Below are 23,233 nucleotides of genomic sequence, written 5' to 3'. Positions count from 1 at the left end.
ATCCTGCCACTCTTCCTTGACGAATTAAAGAACTCGTGATTCTACCCCATGAACAAACAAAACAAAACCTATTGCAGGAACAGGTATTGGAGAAGTAGGCTGACTGGCAAGCAGATAATTAGATGATATAAGATAGATGGGTAGGTAGATAGGTTCATAGGACCATAATGTGACTGAAGTGATAAATTATATTTTCTAAAATTAATCTTGTTGGTAAAGCCTAAAGGTGTAAAAATAACCAAAAAACAATGACTATAAGTTTTTTGAAATAGAAAATTACAAAGACTAAAATTATGAGTAAGTGTATTTTATATTAACAGAATATGAATTAAAAAATAGAAATTGGCTTAATAAAATTAAATTCCATAAAAATTGGTTAAAAATAATTGAACGTGATAAGCAGTGATTCCAAAAGAAAACAGAAAAAAAATGATGGTGATAATTATAAAATCAGATATAAAACACTAGTGCTTAAAAATTCATAGAAAAAATATTGAGTTCAGTGAGATAATTTCATCAAAAATTTTAAAAAGCATATTTAGAGTTAACTCAAACAGTAGCTCAAGAAATTTTAATGTTGCTCCAATTTATTTTTTATTAAAAGGCCTAATAATAGAGATAGAATCAAAATTTGGAATCAAAAAAGGTTAAAAAGTACAGCAGTGACAAGAGGTTGGTGAGAGACAGTTCCCAGCAAGAGAAGACCACTGCAGCTCCCTTCCCCCAGTGTTAGAACCCAGGCTTGCCATCTTAATATATCCCAAACCGTAAAATTCGCTTAAAAATGGCGCTTCTATCTACCTCTGCCATCCCCTGGTTGTCTGGGTGCCCTCTCTCACAGTTCTCCTTCTCCTTTAACCTTAGAAGTATCTGCTGTTGGCAATGAGACTTCCCCTTCAACGTTCACATTTCAGAGGGCCATCTCATTCTCTAGCTAATCTGAGACGAGTTCTGGAAAAAAAGAATTAGGAGATTTTTGATTCCTTAACCAGTTCCATTTGGGGGTTCTATTTAAATATATTCCCATAATTAAAAACAACGACAACAAAAGCCACTGTGTCGTTATTATCATCATTTACTTCATTCCTAGAAGTAACTCTTGTGTTTGTAGGCATATCACTTTGAGTTGATATTTCCTCTTTGAAATGGTTGACTGGGTGCCTTCTTTGCCAGCAAGCTATATAGGGAAGGCTGACTGAACAGCTGCGGTTTGGCATTCTGGCCAAAGTCTAAAGGGCATGCTATTGGCAGCTGCTCCAGAAGATGATTTTTCCTGGATGATAGCAAGGAGCTGGAAGAACTTACTTCTATGCCTACTCTGGCAGTGGGGATGCTGGAAATGGAGATGAGAGGGTTCTTAGTTCTTTGTCACCATAGTTTTTAGTCTCCTTTCTCTGTCCATAGCTATTAGAATCAGAAAAATTGCCCATTTTCAAAAATGTTACAGACTTTTAAAATTATATCATTTGGATAGCATTGTAAGTATTCCAAGAGTAATGACATATACAAGAGAAATCAAATAAAGAAGGGGTCAGTTCACCCAAGTGGATAGGAGGGTGACACTAGATCAGAATATCTATCTACTCCTAACCTCTCTGTTCCATGTGTATTAGGGTTTGTTTACATAATATAAATTATAGCTATTATAAATACATGGTATAATAGTTTGGAGTGATATTTATATTAAAATATGCATATATATATACATATATAGTACGTAAACACATACTTCATATGTTTGAGAAAATAGAACCTATTACAGTTTAAGGTCTAGTCATGAACATTTTCCTACACACCTGAAGATTTCTATGTCTCTGTATATTGGCTGTTTATATTGTCTCTTACTTTCTTCTTAGCTTCATATGTATCTCCTCATAGATTTTTGAGAATTTTCACTTAATTTATAAATTCCACTGCTGACAAATTTTCCTTCTCGGGTGTTAGTTTTGCTTGAGATTAGGTTTTAAAATTAATCTGTTTTTAAATTCTATAAATTTCTAATACACTTTGATACTTTAGAGCCCAAGAGTCTTTTACAGACATTGTCTGTTTAGTATGCCCTTGATTGAAGCCAACCGCTTCTTTCTGCCTTATGAGCTAAAAGATAAGCATTTCACCTTCCCATCTAAATTATGGTGATCTCAGTTATTCCTCATTTGCTCAGTGAAGGCATATGAGAAAAGTCATTTGAGAAAAGTCATATAGCACACTTTTCAAATGATCATCTAAGTAGAATACCTGAATATTTCATGCTTTCAGATCGGAAGACAATTCTCAGACTCACTTCGTGATATTTCTTACAAAAATTCTGTAGATACACATGAAAAGTAGACATAATAGATTTCACACACACACACACACACACACACACACACACACACACACACACACACACTATGGGAAGATTTAGGTTCTGTTATCCTACATCAAATATTTTTCATGGCTTAGAAAATGCAATATAGCTTACTTTTTTCATCAGCCATGTATCTGTTTATTCTGGATCTGACTTCTCCTTCATGTGAGAGAACTGCCAACTCAAGTAATATTTTTAAAATGAATCTTTGGATGTGGTTGGCATGATAATAGGTTACAAAAGATGCTCAGAAACTTACTTTCTCAAATTCCAGATCTATGCTACTTGCACATGCCTTCTATAAACATTGCCAAGTCAATGCAGAAGTGATTAATATCCTTGTTAATTTCATATTTACATGGTTAAAAGTATCAAACATAGCTTTTTATGGTAAATATCATACATTCAATATTTTTGTTTTTATTTATGTTTATAAAATATGATGTATATTTGTATTGAATCAGTTTTATATGTTTTAAAATGTGCTAATACTTTTTAGCCTAAGTATATTACCAATATTTTGAATTAAAACTCCTGTGGTTACAAGGTCATTTTTGTCCACGGGTAATCCAAATGAATTTAGTATCTTTCCATAATTCATATTAGTTTATTCCTTTGGACAACATTTGTACTTAGAAAAATCAGCTATTACATATGTGTATATGTATATATATACATGTATATATAGCTATGTAATATATATGTATATGCAATATTTCTTTAAAAAACCTTAGCTAATTTACTTAGTGAAAGCATTTTATAGAAAAATGTATGCAGATTATATTTGCTTTTAAAGAAGATTCATTTTTGCACTTACACCTGAATATCAGAAAGCCCCTGGATTTCACAGCACTAAAGTTTAGTATCTTTCTTATGGAAAGCCCCATAGTGTTTAGGGTTCTCATTAACTACCTTGGAATCATGTGACTGAAGTTGGTATCATGTTTCTCTACCAGCTTGCTGCCATCAAATTCTTTCACATGGGCACAAATTACTGTTTTACTGAACAACATAGAAATATTAACTTTGAAAAGACAACAGGTCCTGTAAAAATGCATGAGTTGAATTGTAATCTAAAAGTTAGAGTGCTGTTTTAATCATAAACGTGTAATGAAGTTTCCAGACTACAAATAAGAGTCTTCTGTCTTTCATAGAAAAGCAAGCTGGCATTCTAACTGAAGAGAAAGCACTCAAATTTCTGATTCATACCTAAAAATTAGGCAAAGGGATAAATATGTTATTAAAAATTGTAATCTGTCTATAATAAACAAAAAACCCCTGTGAAATGTGGTTGTACCTCAGTACTCTAGCCCTTGTGTAGAACACAAAGCCCCATGTATGATGCCGCCACTACAAAAATAACTTAAAAATTATTTTCTTTTTGATATTATAAAATAATTAAACCATTCTTCCCTTCCGTTTACTCCTTCCAAACCCTTACATTACCCCTCCTTCCCCACTTTTCAATTTATGACTGCATTATTTTACTTGTTCATACACACACACTATATATATACATATATATGTATATATAGACAGATGTTATAGTATAAATATAGATATAGATATAAATATAGATATATACAGCCTGCTCAATTTGTATAATGTTATTTGTATGTATAGGTTTTCAGAGATGACAATTTGGTATTGGATAGCCAATTGGCAAACTCTTCCCTGGAGAAGACTATTTCTGCTGATTTCATCATTCTTTATTTCCCATTTGCCTTTAGTGGTTTGTGTTGTGTGGGAGCCCTCATGGTCTTTCCCTCTTAACTTTGACATGTCTGTTGTCATCATCCTTGTCCAGCTTTTGCTTGGGCAGCCATGTTGCTGAGCCTCTATGAATGTAGCTTCTTATATTAATAAGAAGTACAGTCTTACAGCAAACGCCTTACACCCTTGGCTCTTGCAATCCTCTGCCCTCTCTTCCGTAATTATCTCTGAAACTTAAGTACTAGAATTGTGTTGTAGAATTATCTATTAGGTTGTGATCCACAATTCTATGCAGATGTATTAAAAATGCTTAGCATGTGTAAATGCTAAGCAGATATCAATCATCTGTGATTGAGTTGTAGATGCAAAATAATTTCTTCTACAAACACAATTTAAGCTATTACTGTCATTATTAGATGATTGCAGTTAACCCATTAGAATCTGCAGATTATTCTATTTGTCACATTTACATTAGCTTTGACCAGCATAAACACTAGTGGCAAGAGAATATTGAGTTAGGTGGTAAACTTTTTGATCATATTGAATAGACTAGAAAAAAGTTAAAATGGAAACATTCCTCATATGATTTGGGCTTTATTAGTCACATAATTAACTAGAAACTATTTTAATATGCTGTTCTGATAGTTCTTTGACATTTAGACATCATGATGACTTATACTAAGTCATGTTGGGTGTCAAAAGCAACCTCCACAGAGAACTCAAACACCCCAAAGGCTCAGAGAAGTGACAATGTTACCATTTCTTTATTTTATGAACTTGTGTTAAAGAGTTCACTAAGGTTGCTCACTATACAAAATGCACTGGTCAGGACACTGCCAACATGGAGAGGTTTAGAGGAGACAGTCCTCTAATAAAATGATACTGAAGGCAATGTTGGCTTGACAATGGGGTCTCTAAAGCCATAAGGATGATTACATTCTCAAATATCAGGTGTTGGATAGTAACACTTTGCCAATATTCTCAATATTGGTATAAATAAGTGAAATGTCAGCATTAAGAAATACAAAATGCTTTGACCAATAGGACTTTGTGTTGGCCAATAGATTACAGTGCTTTTCCAGGTGAAATATAGGGACAGCCAGCTAAAATAGTACTTGAATTACATAAACAGACATGACAACTTAAAGAGGTTGATTTGTTTTGTTTTGTTTTATGTGTACATCCCTAAATACATAGATATCATCTATTTAGTCTGTATACTGTTACTTGTATGTATATGATATCAGGGCTAGCAACCTGGTATTGTATAACTAATTTGGGGAACTGTATCCTCATCTCTTAAAAATACACCTGAAACTGAATTAGATCTGAACATTGGAAGTCTGATGGTTCATACATTCGTGGGTTTTTTTGTGACAGATATATCTGATAAATACAGACTGGCATAATGACTTTGCCTGTGATATTCTGTCCAGATCTGATCTGAATCTTGGCAAGGGTTAGATAATGGACTTCAAAACACAAAAGCAAATTAATTAGATATACAAACTGATAGACCTTTGACATATACATAAATATATTACATATATTATAGTATATTACACACATTACATGATCAGATATTAGCAATTAGTTGACATTTTACAGAATGATTTTTACTCATTTTTTAAAGTGTTTTTAGAGCTGTCAACAAATTGTAAATGTACTAGCCTTAATATCACTCAGGTGAATTTTTTCTTATGTAATGATTAACTAATTGACCTATTTTTATGATTTTGTGTGTGTGCTTATGCATGTAAGTCCAGAAACCCTTAGTCACTTGAGCACACTCATTACATTACAAATGTTCATTTTTAATAATAGTTATATCTACCTCTCCTTGAAGAATATCTTGAAAGTTACCATAGTGGTGATATTCTTAAATCAAATTTATCTTCACTCATTAAGACATTTGAATTGACAAGATTTCACATCTCTACCTCAGTGAAGTGTTTGTTGGAAGGACATTAAAATAAGAAAGTGAAAATTTCAACTTCAACTTCATTTTACTTAAAAGCAAAAAATTGTAGGCATCGTGTTATAGAATATGGTATCAGAAGTAACTAATAAACTAAACAAGTGCTGATTGTAAGCTAATAAAATTAGTTTAAATTAGGTTCATCACAGTCCTTTGCTCAAATGCTCAGATTTGTTCCAGATAAATCAATGAAGAATAAAAATTACCCTAAAACGTTAACCTGGTTACAAAGAAGAAAAGTGCTTATGAAATAGACTGTTTCCCTGACTGATAAACAAGGAAACAGTTATTAAGAATGACTCTAGGAATTCATTTTTAGAAATTGTTAATCTTTTGACTTTCTCTTGCTGTCAAGATATTAACAAAGAGGTAAAAATGTCATTTATCTTCCCAATGGTTTTATCGTTTTCCGTCAGCAGACATTGATTCCTTTCTTTTTTTTATACTTCCTTGTGCTCCATGAGGAAACATTATTCTCCACAATTGGGCCTCATTGTACTTTCTTGCCTTTAGCACAAATCATTGAACGATGCAGGACAGGATTGAGCAGAAGAAAATCCTTAGTTAATTAGGACCTCTTCCTTTGGGCATCATAAGATTTATACTATTTTTTAAGATGAACTTTAAGCATCAGGGTTGTGGTACCACAATGAATGTAAGTTATGTTCTTTGTAACCAGAGCAAGAGACCACTTTGGATTACTATGTAGTATAGTACATTCTAGAAGGACCACAGATGATCAATATTGCAATGGCACATCAAAAATGGTTTGGAAATACCAGGAAATAATTATTTCAACTAATATCCAGAAGAAACATAAACACATTTCATGAGATCTATGGACTCTGTCAGCTGGAATGCACTCTTCTGTAGTGTATTAGTTTCCTAGGGCAGTCTTATAAAGGTCACACAAGATCCGTGGTTTAAAACAACAGGCATTTACCCTCTTATAGTTTGGATGTTAGGATTCTAGATTCTGGGTGTCTACAGGCTACTTTTTTGGGAGGAGGTTCTGAGTAGTACTTTTTTTTTTCTTTTGCCTTTTCCTAGCTTCTGGTGGTGGCCATCAAACCTTGATGTTCCTTGACTTCCATCTGCATCACTCCAATTTCTGTCTCTATCACCACTTTGTGTGTGTGTGTGTGTGTGTGTGTGTGTGTGTACACATTTCTGTGTTTGTCTCAACATTGTGTTTTCCTCTTCTTCTCAGACACCAATTGTGTTGAATTATGGGATCTCCCCACTCCATTATTCTCACCTTAAATAACTGTGTAGAAAACATCTTCTAAATGTCACCTACCCAAATAACAACCTGAAAGAGATTCTTTGAGAAATGATGAATGATATTTATCTGCAGATATCAAAAGCACTGCAATGAGACCATTTGTTTAATAGTAAATCTGGGTGTATTCAAAGATGTTGTTGCTAGGTCTAATTGTTAAAGGTGAAATGATGAATGTGACCTATATTGAATGACTCTTGTAGCAAAGGATGGTATCAGTTTAAGATTAAATGGACAATTGTTTGTTAAGTGTATTTGGAAATATGTGTTTGTTGTTTGTCAAAAGGTTGTGGTGCCCTTTGTGCAGGGTAGTTGCTCTGTCTTGTCTTTTGTGAATAATTTCTAGGCTTACATTATGAGTTTCTTCATAACTTTTCTGTCAGCATTGTTTCATCTATTTTGGATTACACTTTGACAAAAGTGGCTTCATTTTGATTCTGAGAGCTTCTTAGAGTTAGGATTTCAAAGTTCTTTGAGGGGCACATTATTCAACCTATACTGTACATAAATTTTTTTTGAATAATCCCAGCCCCAGCAATGTGGATAAATGTGTCTGCCCCTTAGCCTGAGGACCCAAGTTTGATCACTATGTACTAGCTAATAGAGGGATAGAAGCAAATCCCTCAGGTTGTCTTCAGACATTCCCACACACTCACAAACTCACACCCCCCCACACACAAATTATTAATTAATTAATTAATTAATTAGGAAGACTCACACCTTTTCTGAACACATTCTCGGTTGCCACAGAAATTCCTTTTTGCAGCACGGTGGCTAGAGTTGATGATAACATATTATGTGCTTGCAAGTTGGTGATGCAATGGACCTTTAATACTTCCTATTCTAAAAGGTGTTCTGTTGTAGAGGACTCTTCTAGATTTTTTTTTTATTGCTGTCATCAGCATCATGGCCAAAAGCAACCTAGGGAGAATAGGGCTTATTTTTTAAAAAAACTGTGATCACAGTCTTTTATCAAGGAATGCAGGGCAGGAGCTCAAGGCAGAAACTGAAAGAGAGGCCATGAGAGGAACTACTTACTGACTGTCTTCTCTTTGTTTGATCATCTGGACTTTTACACAACCCATGCCCACCTGCCCAAGGGTAACACTGCCCACTTTAGATGGGCCCTTCCACATCAATCATTAATCAAAAAAAAATGTTTCACACACTTGCCTACAAGCTAGTCTTATGGAGGCATTTTCTCCTTCAAGGTGACTCTATCTTTGTCAGTTTGACAAAGACTTGCCATCACAAGGATAAAGGATATGGGATCCAAAAGTTTTACTGAGAGGGTACATATTACAGACATATACTTTGGGGTTCAGTAGTCTAAGCATATTGCTTTTTAAAAGTACTAACTTTGGCTTGGTAAGATGGCTTCATAAGCTAAAAGCATATACTGATCTTACAGAGGACTCGAATTCAGTTCCTAGCTTCTATGTCAAATGGTTACAACTGCTTCTAACTCCAGTCTTGGGGCATCTGACACCTTCTTCTGACCTATAGGCATATATGGCACTTGCACTCACATGCATATACTCACACGCAGGCACATAATTTAAAAAAAAAAACTTTAAAAATGGTAACTTGCATCTATTTAAACATGTGCCATTTACCTCTATGCACTGAGCATTTTAAGAATTCTTTGGATCTACTGTATCTGGGAGCTGCTGATAGAATAATGCATATCCACGCCTATAGTAGTGTATTAAATGCTACCGTGTCAGTCTTAAAGACTTACTGCATCTTCCTATTGTACTACCCACCATAAGCTTCAAGACTCTTAGGAAATAGGATCGCATAATAAATATCTATATAGAAGCCTCAGTTAGAGAAAATTCAGATGTTACACAATTCAGTAACTTTTGATAGAATTTCCATTTTTAAGTACAACTCAACTTTAAACATTAGGATCACAAGTGTCCATCATAAATTTACAAAGCATCTGGTATAAACTGGAAATCTACTGATAATAACAGACAACAAATACATAGCTCTCTGTCTAAGCAACATAGAGGAAATGGAAGACTGGTTTTCATACAGAAAGAAAAAAATCAATTGCAGAGAGTAGAGCAGAATTAGAAAATGAAGATTCTGACACATTCAGGTTTGTGTCAGCTTCTTACCACAGTTCATTTTGTCTAAGAGATGTTAGCGAGACAAAGCCTTCCTGCTCAGGTAACATAACACAAAACCAAAGCCTCTGGAGTTAAAGTTGTTTCCTTCATAAGCAAAGGAAATTTGGATGCATAAGGTCAATCAGTTTATACTCTGTAAAGTACAAACTTTTTTCACAAATTTTGGGTCTCCTTCCTGGAATTAGTAAATATGCTTGTGAGCAAAACTGGAAAATCATGTACTATTTCACAGATGCCCTGTGACATCCTGTGTACCCCAACTCCAAAGAGGTTCGATATGATCATGAATCAGCCTGAAAATGACAAACAATATGCTTCTGTATTTATACATACACTGTCCACAGTTCATCCAACAATCTTTCACCTACTTGAAATTGTTATTCCTCCTTGCAACCACAATAAGCCATACTAGAAAACTAATGGAATGCAGAAGCATGGTTTTCCAGCTGATTCAGTCTATGCCTACTATGAAATGTGTTTAAATTTCTTCTATATACTAGCTCAAATAAGAGAAGGCAACTGCCTAGATAACTTACCAAAAAATGCAAAAAAGCCAAGTCAAAATGTCTTGGGCTTATATATTTCATCATGAATGTCTCTCTGTGGATTCATAATGCATGCTCAATGCTCTCTAAGGAAGTGGCTGCATTTACTGCTAGTCTCTAATGCCTACACTAGATCACTTAGAACTGAATATGTAAAGCAGAAACAATTCTGACTTTTTTTTTTTTTTTAATTTCCAGTTTAAGGGCTGGATAGATGGCTCAGTGATTAAGAGAACTTGCTACTCTTGCATAGGATTTAAGTACAGTTCCAAGCACTCATGTCAGACAACTCAAAATTGCCTGTAATTTCATCTCAAGAGGATCTGATGCCAACTCTGACCTCTGAGGGTGCTGCACTATTACACACACACACACACACACACACACACACACACACACACACACACACTTTAAATGAAATTAAAAAAATAAAATTATCAGTTTAATACTAGTAAAATTTAAGACAGGAAATTATTTAATCTGAGGGTAGACTGGAGAAGAGAGAACTTTAAAAGAGTGAATTGATATATAAACTGAACTTCTGCCAGCTCTCCCCACCAGTGAAAGGGGTACCACCTACTCATGGATCCTTGTTTTCTCACACAGCTCTTCACAAATGAACACTTTTCTTGCTAAAATGGGCACTCTAGGTTCTAGTACTAATTTTTTTTAAGCTCATAAACCTGGCTTGGTTGATACAAGTGAACATATTAAGGACTAATTTGATTTTCCTAATTTCATAAAAGGTAATATGCATACAGACAATCCCAAAATCAGGTTTGATATTCATGATGAGAACTCCAAATCTAGAGGTAGCAGATTGTTCCACTGGTCAGTCTGAGCGAGCAAGGTAAAATAAAGGATAATCATAATCAAAACATCGTTTCAAAATTTGGAATGGCAATGGATTGGGCATGGCTCTTCCAAAGTAGGATTGTGCTCCTAGGAAATCAGCTAAGAAACCAAATCACTGATAATTGGGAAGCAAGCCTTGTCAGTGGAGGCACCTGAGGCTCTCTCATGTGCCAAGGGGTAAGAAGCCTAGGTCTGAATCCAAGAGAAATATTTCCCAATGACAATTAGTTATAGAAACCTGATTTTCTGTTAACAAGATTGATCATTTCCTGTTTTTATTGAGACATCCTTTCTTTAGATATATTAATATTAGTACATTCATTCACATAATGGCTGAATCTCAGAAGTGTATGTGATATTGATACATTAATATTCATTCTACATTGACGTTTTGCACCCTTGTGAATTTCACTTAATGAGCCAACTGTCTTTCTCTAAGGACAATCTTATTTCCTGCATGTGTAATTTATTTAAGATGTGCGTATTTGATTATACTCTGTTAGAAAGTCAATGCAGTTTTGGTTATATCCTATTATCTTCTCTATATTTCACAAGAATTTGGAAAATGCTTTGAAAGATATGATGAGACCATGAACACATTCTGCTGGGACAGAGACAAGATGGCCACCAGATTCTACCCCAAATTCTTCCCACTCTAGTCCCCTGTGTTTTCAAATATTCAGGTGGCTCCCGTTCTGTTTCTTGCATAATTTTTAACCTTGGCTACTGTAAATGACCTTACTTGACTGGATCATATTTTATTTTTATTCACTATAGACATAGTTAATGGAGCTCTCTGTGAGATATTTCCGCATCCTTGCCATCACCTTGTTAATATAGTTGCAGGAAAAGAACATTTGATGTTTAATTTAAATGATTAACCTTATTAGAAGGAGATGCCTTATCTGTTTTTCTATCTCTGTCTTCTTTCCTTCTAATTCTACCCATGTTGACCCACATAACAGGATTTCGGTCTCTTTTATGGCTGAATAACATTCACTTGCACATACATATTACATTCATTTGTTATGAATACCTCATTGATTCTACTTCCTGAAGATTATGAACAGTAATGAAACAAACACGAGCATAAAGGCATCTCTTCCACACATTGACTTCATTTTCTTTCTTAAGAGTGAGAAGGTTGCATCATGTGATATCTCTATTGTAACTTTTCTTAGAAACCTCCATGCTTGTTTCCATAATTTCTATATTCATAAACATTAATATATGCAGTGTACAAGAGTTTAGTAGAGGGTAGGCAAGGAAGAGGTAACATATAGGGACTGGGTAATGGGTATCAAAGTGTGTAATGGGTATCAAAGTACAGTTAGGTAGGACAGAAAATGCTAGTGTTTCTTAACACTGTACAGTGACTTTATTTAACATTAACTTATTGATTATTTCAAAATAACTATAAAAAACCATTTTAAACATTTCCAAATTAGGAAATGCTGATTATGTTGATTTTGTCCTTCTCCAGTGTATACATGTATTAAATCACACTGTATTCCATAATTATGTATAATTACTAGGAGTTCATTAAACAGTAAAAATTATTTCAATTAAAACTTTAAAGATACAACCATAGTGTTATTGGCATTTCTAAAAGACAAAAAAATGCAAAAACATACTCATCTGATAAGGAGTTTAAGAATATGACAATGACATTTGCCTAGCATTAAGAAGTTTTAACTTAGGGTATAATGCATACTGTTTTTCTCCTCGAGATTCATTTTTTTTAGAGTTCACATAGTTGTTCTTGAAATCCACATCCAAAGTAAAAAGTGAGTACTGGATAAATGGCTCAGTGCATAAAGTACTTGTCTCCCAAATGTGAGGACCTAAGTTTGGATCTCCAGCATTCACATAAAGCCAGAGGCAGTAGCTTATATCCATAATTGGAGGAAACCAGCCAAGACAGGTAAATCCCTGAACACTCACAGGCCAGCTAATCTGCAATGGGAACATCCAGTGGCCGTCTCAAACAAGAGGAGAGAAGAGAAGCTAAATTTGTGTTCTAATTTCACATGCCTACTCTAGCATGCATGCCTTAACACTCACATGAGAATAGGCACACAGACACACAGACACACAGACACACACACACACACACACACACACACACACACACACACAAGCACATCATACACACATACATAAGAATAAGGAAATGATGCTCATGTCATTTGTATTCCTAAAAAGGAATACTTCAGGAGCGTGGGGAGTTTGTTTTACTCTAGGTTTGCATATAAAACAGATACAAACAAAGCTGTGAGCAAATTATTGCAAATTAATTTATATTGTATTCAAAACCAAAACCAAACAATATGAGTCTTAAAACACTGTCAAAATAGCATGTGAGTCACCATACCATCCCTTTCCAAAGCCCATTATACTTTATTTTTTTAAATCAAAGCCTGGATTAATTTTCATTCATTCCTTACAGATTTTTCCATTACTTACAAACTTACTAACACCTTTCAATATCTTTTTTTCTTTCTAATTCCATCATGCCTGTCCTTCCAGTAACTGTCACCTCAGCCTGTCCATTTAAAAATACCATTCAATGTATACCAAAGATCAATAGCTATAAGCAAAATAATAAAACAACTAGTTCCGTGTTATGATTATTTCATTAAATGATATTTCAAGCATAACTATTAATCGTATAAACAGAGACTTTTCTTGCCTTTTCATCTTGTATATTCAGAAGGATTTTTCATTTACAAAAAAGCCATGTCACTTTCTTCACTTTTCGAACGCCCCTGCTGTGTGTGTGTGTGTGTGTGTGTGTGTGCGCGCGCGCGCGCCATGGTGCACATGTGGGGGTTAGGAGACCATTTTATAGAGTGGACTCTCTCCTGGCCCTTTACTTGCATTCTGAGAATTGAGCTCAAGTCACCACAGTAGACGTTTACCCATTCAGTTATCTTGCCACCCAATGAATATGCTATTTAATATGGAGTAGGATAACTGAATTTCTGGAAACATTTATCTGTCAGCTTTTTTTCTTTATTTGTTTGTCTCTTTCTTTCCTTCTTTCTCTCTCTCTCTTTCCTTTTTTTTTTAACTGAATCTTCCTTGTAGCTTAAGCAGTCTTTGAACTTGCTATGTAGCAAGGATGACCTTGATCTCCTGATCTTCTTGCCTCTATCCCCCTATTGCAGGGCTTAGAGGCATGCATCATCATTCTTAGCTATCTTTGCATATTTAATCAGCAATTTCAGCTTTACATCAAACCTTTATATTTACATTTGTATATAAAGGCAGATAATGCTTTTAGCAAGATAGAAGCATGTCATATAAAAAAAAAAAACATTTCAGACCAAACACACATTATAATGATATGGTATTTAATAAGCATGATGAAAGTGGAAAATGAAAACACTATGAAAACTCTTAAGTAAGTTGACCTAAAATAGTAACAGATAATATATGATCAGTAAGTATTGGGGAGAAAACATAATCACATATACTCCTGATGAGAGCAAAAATTATAAATGTGACAGTTTGGAAAAGAGGATTAAGAATAATGGATATAGGATTAAAGGGATGACTCAGTGTCTCTGAGCACTGGCTACTCTTCTAGAGAACCCAGGTTTGATTCTGAGTACCCACATGGCAGCTCACAACTGTCTGTAACTCCAGATCAGGGGATCAGACACACGCTTATAAATTCCATGGTATGTGATTCATAGACACAAATGCAGGCAAAATACTTAACATTAAATAAGTAAAGTTTTTTGTCTTTGTTTGTTTTTTGTTTTTGTTTGTTTGTTTTGAGACGGGTTTCTCTAGGTAATCTTTGCTGTCCTGGAACTTGCTCAGTAGACCAAGCTGGCCTTAAACTCAGAGATCTGCCTGCCTTTGCTTCCTGAGTGCTGGGATTAAAGGCATGTGCCACTCCTGCCAGGATAAGTAAAGGTTTAAAAAAAAAATGGACTTAGAATTTTGACAGTGATGTCAGAACAGTGCCTCCATCTTACAGACATCTTCTTGCATGTGTGGCTAGGGTGCATTATGCAACCTATATACATGAAGTTTTCTTTACAAACATTTGTGCTGCAAATAATGCGTATATCTTAAGTGTTAAATTTCAGGAATTAAATAAGTAAATGTGTTAAATAAAAATTATGCAGCTATTAAAGCTACATTTTCTGCTATTCAGTCAGGAAGATAATTTTTAGTTAAAGAAAGCAAAGACAAAACTGTTGGACAAAAATCCATTGCTAACATTTGTCTTGGAAATTAATGGGATATTCCTAAAAGAAAAACAGTAGTATATTCTACTATTTCAGCTAAAATAGATAGGATATGTGGTATGTTTTGCCATATCTTGAATATTAGTTTTGAATTACGAACCGTATGCCTTATGTATCTGCATGTTCAGGCGAGTCCAGAATATTTTTGCAATATGAAATATTCTGAACATGCATGAAGTTTATTACCATCCTCCAAAGTATACGGTGGGAAGTATTTTGGATATTACTGTATAGGTAGGTAACACAGAGGATACTTAAATCCTAAGAAAAATATTTAAGTCGTCTGCTATGTTATGTAAGTGATTTGGGTATTAATAGGCTATGGTATCTTTGGTCGTTTAGGGAAAAGTACCCCTTGGACTCTGAGGATTACAGTGTTAACAATGCATACATTCAAAACTGCATTATTCTCCAGAAATTAGAAGGGAAATTCATCATTTTAATATAGCTTTTTCCAGTAAGCCTCGACACGTAATGTACAACTTACATTACTGGAAAACGATTTGAGACTCAGTTTAGAACTGGTTCAGAGACCTGATGCCTGGCTATCCTCAAACTGGTTCAGCATTCCAGTTTGTGGTAGAAGAGCGTCTTTCACACAGAGTCCCGCTAGGGGGCAGTATTCCCTAGAGTCATTGCTTTCTCATTTCTGGACTCAAAACAAGAATAACCATCCATTTTGATTACTCTTATCCTTCATATTAAATTCAACCCCTGTGGAGGAAGCTGATCCTCTCACTTACTTTAGCATTTCCACACTTCTGGACTAGTAGATGTTGAACTTCAAAGTGTGTCTTTCTGCTTTCTATCCCTTTCGCTCATCTCAATTCTCCTTTTAAAAATCCTCTCTGTTCCTTCCCATGGCTGCTACCTGGCATCCCCGACGTGTGTCCTCCATTTACTCTTTACTCCTTCTCTGGGCTAGTTTAGGTTATCTCCAGGTCTCCTTATCACATGACGGCTCCATTAGGAGGAATTACATACTTTGGATCAGATTCATAGTTACAGAGTTTCTGAGTAGCCTGAGGTGGGCCTTTGTCGGGTGCTTAAGGCCAAGCCTAGTTATGAAGACATTCCAGAGAGCTGCATGAGCGATTATCCTTCCTGAATTTTAAATCTCTGTCCTCTTCACATTTCACTTGGACTAACGTTTCATATTTTGGCAGGTAGATTCAAGTGACTTACGAAGTTTTCACCAAACAATTCAATTTCTAAAATCTCATTCATCTTACCATGTTTTCCATCTGCAACTAAATAGATTTCCTTTTGAAGTCCCACTGTATTTAACACTGCTCAATCCAGGGCATAGTAATGACTCAGAGCGAATATGTGTTTTATACGTGTCCACTGATTTAATGATTCACGATTGTTTACCCAACGTATATTTATGGGGCATTTCATAGTGTAGTGAGGGGCAAAGCAACTGACAAAATGGAGTAAATGGTACGTACATTTAATTATAGCTGTCTTTAAAAAGTAAAAGACTACCCTGAATACCTAAATAGGCATTTCATTGTGTATCGTCTAAGACTCTCTTGGTTAAGATTCACTCAAAGCAGTTTCTGAAGTAAGACATGGTGCACAGATATTTCTAAAGGAAGTATTCACACAAAATTGGTAGAAGAATTAAGGGAATCAGGGCAGAGCAGTAAGAAACATACAAGGATGTGATTTCAGGCAGAGGAGGCTGGAGAAGGGCTTCAGGGGCCCTTTGCAATGCGAATAATGTCACAGTTTCTCTGTCCCCCTCAGCTTTCAGTCATGGTCAAGCCCCACCCTGAACCAGCAAGGGCAGAGTGATCGGATTTTCATCTTGCAGCTCCAGTATTTTACTCCATGCTAGTGACCTAGCCATTCTGAATATGGGTTTTGTATAGATAAATGGAGAATATATCTCGTCTGTGAGATCAAAGAGTTGAAATAAGGTTAATAAAAAGATAATGAGTGTGACAAAATCTGTAAAGTACTGAGTTTCTGTTGGAGTTCAGAAGAAAAAAACAAAAGGATGTATACTTTAGATCAATGTGACCAAACAAGCCATCAAATCCAAAAGACACATAGCTCAGACAGAATTTGCATCAGCATTCTACAGGTATATAGTTACAGGAATGCAATATGTCATTTTTCTAGTATCTTTCTAAATGGGAAAAAAATTTTAATTCAAATGCCATTTACACTGGATGAATAGCATGAGCTATTATCAATTCTAACTTAGGGTAATAAAAACATTTTGTTTTTATAAGGGTAATTTAATACATTAAGTTATCTCATCAAAATTTTATAACTTATTAGCATCCTAATATATTAATCTACCACTTCCTAGTACATTGTGTGGATGTTTTCATTTATATATTATATAATAGTGAAATATTTATTTCTTGTGTAAATAATCTGGGGAGACATGAAGCCAAAGGAAACATGATTATTTTTACTATATTTCCACATCTCCACATATGGGAATTCTGAGGCACATTAACAGGATGCTGGGATTTGTCATAAATATCAGATTGGTGTGATATAGTTTCTTCAATTAGTATTGTCTTGAAGACTTGATGTCCTCATCCATCTAAACAGTGTCTTACTTTTCTCCAAAAGAATGCCAAAACATAATTTAAAAAACAAGGAAATATAGTTTGACTTTTATAAAGAATACCTGATCATATTTACATAGGAGACTGTTGTGGGATATTTATACACTCTGTGAAGACATACTGCTGTGATTGGCATAATAAAAAAGTGAACATCCAATAGCTAGGCAGGAGGTATAGGCAGAACAGTTGGGCAGGGTGAGAGAAACTTGGAGGAGGAATGTAGGCATGTGATTTTGCCAGCAGATTCAGAGCATGTCAGATGTGATAAGAAGAGGTAATCTAGCCACATGGAAGACCATAGATTTAAAAAAAATGGGTTAATTAAATTATAAGAGCTAGTTGAGAAAAGCCTTAAGCTAAGGCCAAGCTTTCCTAGTAAATCATAAGTCTCCAGGTCACTGTTTGTGGGCTGGCAGAACAAAGATAGGGCTACAAGAAAGCTTGCTACAAAAGGCTCCTAAGGCCAAACTAAGCAGATCTCTGTGAGTCTGAGGATGGCCTTTTCTACATAGCAAGTTCCGAGTCAGCCAGTTCTACATAGTGAGACATTGTCTAAAAAAATGAAAGAAGGAAGGGAGGAAAGAGAAAAACACTGAAGAGAGGCTCACAGTATGAAAAACAACATTTACAAATTGTACATAGTGAGAAACCTTGATACAGAGTATGGACAGCACAATTACAACTTAATGGTAAAATGTTGACACAGTTTATAATGGGAAAAAATCTAAATCAGCTCTCCAAAAATATAGGAATTTTTTGCATCAATGGGCACAAAAGATAGATACCTCATATCTTTAGTCATTAGGAAAATACAAAACAGAACTGTCAAGAGATTGCTATCTTTAAAGCATTTAAGATTTTTTAATTAAGTATTATTAGTTAATACAGAGGAGGATATGGGGAAATTTGAACCCTCAAATTTATGTGAGGGACTTTAAAATATTACCCCTACCTTGGTAAACAATTTGTTAAGTATACAAAATATTAAACAATGAATTTTGTATGGTGTACTAAATCCATTCGGAGCTTTAAACTCACAATATAGAAACAAGTTCACAAGAACCTGGTGCATACAAGGGCTGGAGAGATGCCTCAGCAGTTAAGAGTACTTACTGCTCTTGCAAAGCTCCTGTGTTCAGTTTCCAGAACCCTTACAGCTGTTCACAGTCATCCATATTAACTCCAGGAGATCCAGTACCCTTTTTTGGTCTCTCTGGGCACCAGGCCTGCATGCAATGTACTTACATACATGTATATGAAACACTCATAAAGTAAAAACAAAAATAAGCCTTTAAAAAATCTTGTGTACATAAATACTCATATATTACTCATAAAATATCAAAGTTGAAAATCCCAAATACGTAGCAACTGACAAGTGGATAAGCACAATATAGCCTGTCTGTATAATGAGATGCTATTCAATAATAATATGCAGTGTAATAAGGATGGACTTTAAAATGTGTTAAGATGTCAGTCATAAAAGGTCATATGTTGCTCACCCCCAGTTATATAAAATGTACATAATAGACATGTTCAAGTGACAGAAAGTGGGCTGGTTAGGGCATGGCTGGGATAGCAGGGGCAGTAAGGAGAAAGAGTGAATGCCAACTGATGGTAGCAGGGTGTCTTTTAGAGGCGACAGAATGTCCTAAAAATAGACTTCAAGGCAGTTGTAGAACCATATGCATAAATGTGCTGAACACTGAATTATAAGCTATAAATCCATGGATCATATCATTTGCAAATTATGTTTAAACAATAGCTTACTCAGTCTGCTTTTCTCTAATACCTAAGGTTAAATGTGGCTTCCAGAGAAATTCCCCCAGAACTTTAATTTGACTCAATTATCTATCCTTTTATGCTGCTGTATACATATGTGTTAGCTTTGTAAACACTTTGTCTGTCTATCCTTAATAACAAGCTAAAAGATCCTTACCCTCAGAGATCAATTATTTTATTTTTATGCTTGCCAATGTCTTGCATAATTTATATGTAGGAAATACACAGCTGGACTTCAATGCGTTACCCCTTACCTTCAAATTGCCTTTCGAACAAGATTTCAGAATTTTAGAATGTTGAAAAGAACCCATGGGCAGGAAAAATCCTTGCCTGTGTTTCATACAAGAACATAGGATCTCTATCTTATTTCTAACAGAACAAAATGCACTGGGATATTAATATGATTTGATTAAAAAAAATGGCACCTCAGACTCACTTTTCTTTATCAGAATAGATAATTTATAAATCAATGAGGCCTTGTGATCATTACAGTTCCATTAAGCCTTTAAAACATCATTAATTAACTCTGACTTATCTTTGCCTCTGTATATTTGGAAGAGTTGGATGGTACCAATGAAACCTCATTATTCATATGTTACATATTTTTTCAAAGTATTTTGTTGCTGTTAGTTTCACTAATAACAGCACCATATAGTTTGGCATGAGTTTGACATTTGAAGCACTAAGTAACACTCATAAATTGATTTTCTGTCCAAAATTGTACTTGAAGAACGTAGACAGTCCTCAAACTTAGAGACTGCAAGATTTTTCTGAACAGCCTTTCTCACCCAAACCTAATTAAATCCTAATATGTAAACTACATAAAAACCTCTGCTTTTATAGAAATTGAAACCTGGGTTCAAAGACCAAAGTTCACCTTAGGCTGCTGAGACCCTCCAAAGATTTATCCTTGGAATAATAGCAATGCTTATTTAGTTGGCCCAAATGTCTTACAGATTTTCCTGCAACCGAGGATCTTTTTATATTTATTATATTACTATTTTGTGAGAATTTCTCACTTGAGCACTTACATGAATATTTACATCATTTCCACTCCACACTTCCCACCCTCCAATTCCTTCCCTGTTCCCCAGAATTTTTTTTTATACTAACCAATTGTATGAGTGCATGTATGTCAGCTTCCGGGAAGGGAAGCGAGGTGGCGGTGGGGAGGAAGTGGAGGTAAACCTTGAATATCACTTCTCTGGAACACTATCCACCTTAGTTTTGAGACAAGGTCTCTCTTTGGTTGATTTGGAGCTCACAGACTGAGCTAGGGTGGCTGGCCGATGAGCCTCAAGCCATCTTCTTGTCTCCGCCTTCCAAGCACTAGGATTGCAGGTGTGTACCATGACACTGGCTTTTTTTTTTTTTTTTTTTTTTTTTTTTTTAGGTGAGTTCTGGGTTTCAAAGTCAGATTCTCCTTCTTGCAAGGAAAACATTTATTGACTGAGGTCTCCCTGAGCTAAGCTCGCATAATGATGTGTTGCTATCTCATAAGAAAACAATGACATCTATATGGTCACGTGTGTGTGTGTGTGTGTGTGTGTGTGTGTGTGTGTGTGTGTGTGAGATATTTAAAGTGCAATTTAATTTGTTTGCATGTGTATTGTTTTATGCAGTACTTTAACAGATTAACTTAGTAAAACTACAACAGAGTAATGGAAACAGCTATAAAATGAGCTGCAGGCATTTGATTATCAGTAATATTAAAACGTAAATTTTGACAATTAGTTCCATTGAATAAACCAAAGGTTTGTTTTTCCCAATAGTGTGATTATTTCCATTTATTTGGTTAGCTTCTTTAAAACCCAAAATGAAGAAGAGTCCTTTTGAGTTGTTTCTTAACATTACCGGACTTGCTAAGCACTCAGAGGGAAAATGGTTGTCTGTTTTGCTCAAGATCTTAGCAGAGCCAGCACAGGGAGGAGATGAGGACTCTGATCTGTAATATTTGCCGCTGTTTGATGACCTGTTCTAGGGCAGCATTTCTAGAACCTTTCTACATCACAGACTCTGCTCCACAGGCTCTACATGAACCTGTTACACTTTCTCACAGAATCTCCCTTTGCAAAAAGAACTGGCACCACAGTTTCAGTTTTTAAATTTCATCCACGTTTGTATCATTTTGTGAAATATCCTTACACAAACTTTTAAATAGCCAGACAACAAATGTGGTCATACAATTTCTTGCATTTTTTTTGCATCCCCCACCAAAAAAAAAAAAAAAAAACCACCTCATAATGGGCAATAGATCAGAAATCATTATGTTTAAATGTTTGAAATTAAAAAAAAAAAGAAGAAGAAGAAGGAATACAGAAGGGAAGCTCTTGTGAATAATAGAGTAGTGCTTCTTCAAAGGGGAATAGAGTTGAAACCTGGGGCAGGATAGGAAGTTACATAGACACACAGCCACACAGCACAGTTCAGAGTCATTTTTAAGTTCCTCTTTTAATAATGTGGTTCTGTAGCCTGCCACTCATATCAGAGCATATGAAGAGTCTATGGCTTGATAATTAAAGTTAAGGTTCTCACACACTGGCCAAAGTTGTCAAGTAAGACTGAAGAGCAGTCCGTTTTCACAGGATGAAAGAGACAGCTCTAACCTTTCTCTGTTCTTTTTCCTCTATGAGGTTGCTGTAGGGGAAGTTATCACCCAAGTAAACAAACCGCTTGAGTTTGGAAATCAACTAAAAAAATGTATCTTCCTTAGATATGTTTATTATTTTAGATGTATACACTCCAACACACACAGACACACACACACACACACACACACACACACACACACACACACACACACACACTGTCTCAGGCTTGATGAAAATGGTCCCTGCACTTGTGGTCTGAAACTGCTTAACAGCCCCTGCGAAATGCTGAGGTGAGTTTAGTCTTTTGTCTCGGCTACATTTTGACTCAAAAACACTGTAGAAGAACTTATCTCCAGATACCTTGTCATTTGAGCCGCATGGGGAACAAGATGAGATGAAAGATGGGATGGTTGTTCCTTTCCTCCCACAACATCAAACAATGTAGTTAAAACTACATTTTTTTTTTATTAGTTTAGATTATCTTGGCTGGCAAAATGACAGCCACCTCGTTTCTTTCTCTCTGGTTGTGTAAATAGCATATGTCCCTCTTATGGGCTCGGTCACCTGTGCTTTTGTGTCTCATTTCTGCCACTTAATATGATGGACATTCTTGGTGGAGCCACTTCGGTCTGCCAGGCAAAATCAAGATTGCAAATCTCTTCAATAGCAAACTCTAGTACGCTGGAAAATGACTAGAAAAAAAAATTGTATTACCTTTTTATTTTTTTTTTAGAGCAAAAAATAACCTCAATGTAGTGTTTAAGTATCTAACATTGCTTAATGGAAAAATCTGTGGTAAGAACTAAATGAAATAATGATGTAAGCTGTGGTACTCCTTCAAACAGCATCTTAAGTAGATGCTTATGCACTTCTTAGTTTAACCCCACCAGCAGCCCAGCAACCCCAGAGCTTGTTATGGACGTTCATGTGCCTTTAATGGAAATGGCCTCATGCTGTGTTTTCAGGTCTCCAACTGTGGCAATAATAGTTAGTAATCAAGTCGTAATATAATAATCACAACTACAGGGAAATGCTGCCTGGTGTAATGGGTTGCAAGGGGGAAGCCGTTGGTACTGTTCCAGACTTTATTCCTTCAGTCTTTTTAGTGTATATGGAACGACTCTAGCCTTGTGGGTGAAAACA

General features: G+C 35.4%; 1 protein-coding gene across 1 annotated transcript in view; it reads left to right on the top strand.

Moving 5' to 3' along the window:
- Mdga2 (MAM domain containing glycosylphosphatidylinositol anchor 2) overlaps nt 1-23,233 on the top strand; it is a 779,363-nt gene that overhangs the window by 355,188 nt on the left and 400,942 nt on the right. The window lies entirely within an intron of this gene.

Source organism: Peromyscus leucopus, chromosome 14 (genome assembly GCF_004664715.2).
Source record: "Peromyscus leucopus breed LL Stock chromosome 14, UCI_PerLeu_2.1, whole genome shotgun sequence".
In the NCBI taxonomy this organism is placed as follows: Eukaryota; Metazoa; Chordata; class Mammalia; order Rodentia; family Cricetidae; genus Peromyscus; species Peromyscus leucopus.
The sequence above is the reverse complement of the archived record's forward strand: the minus strand, read 5'-3'. Positions and strand labels throughout refer to the sequence as shown.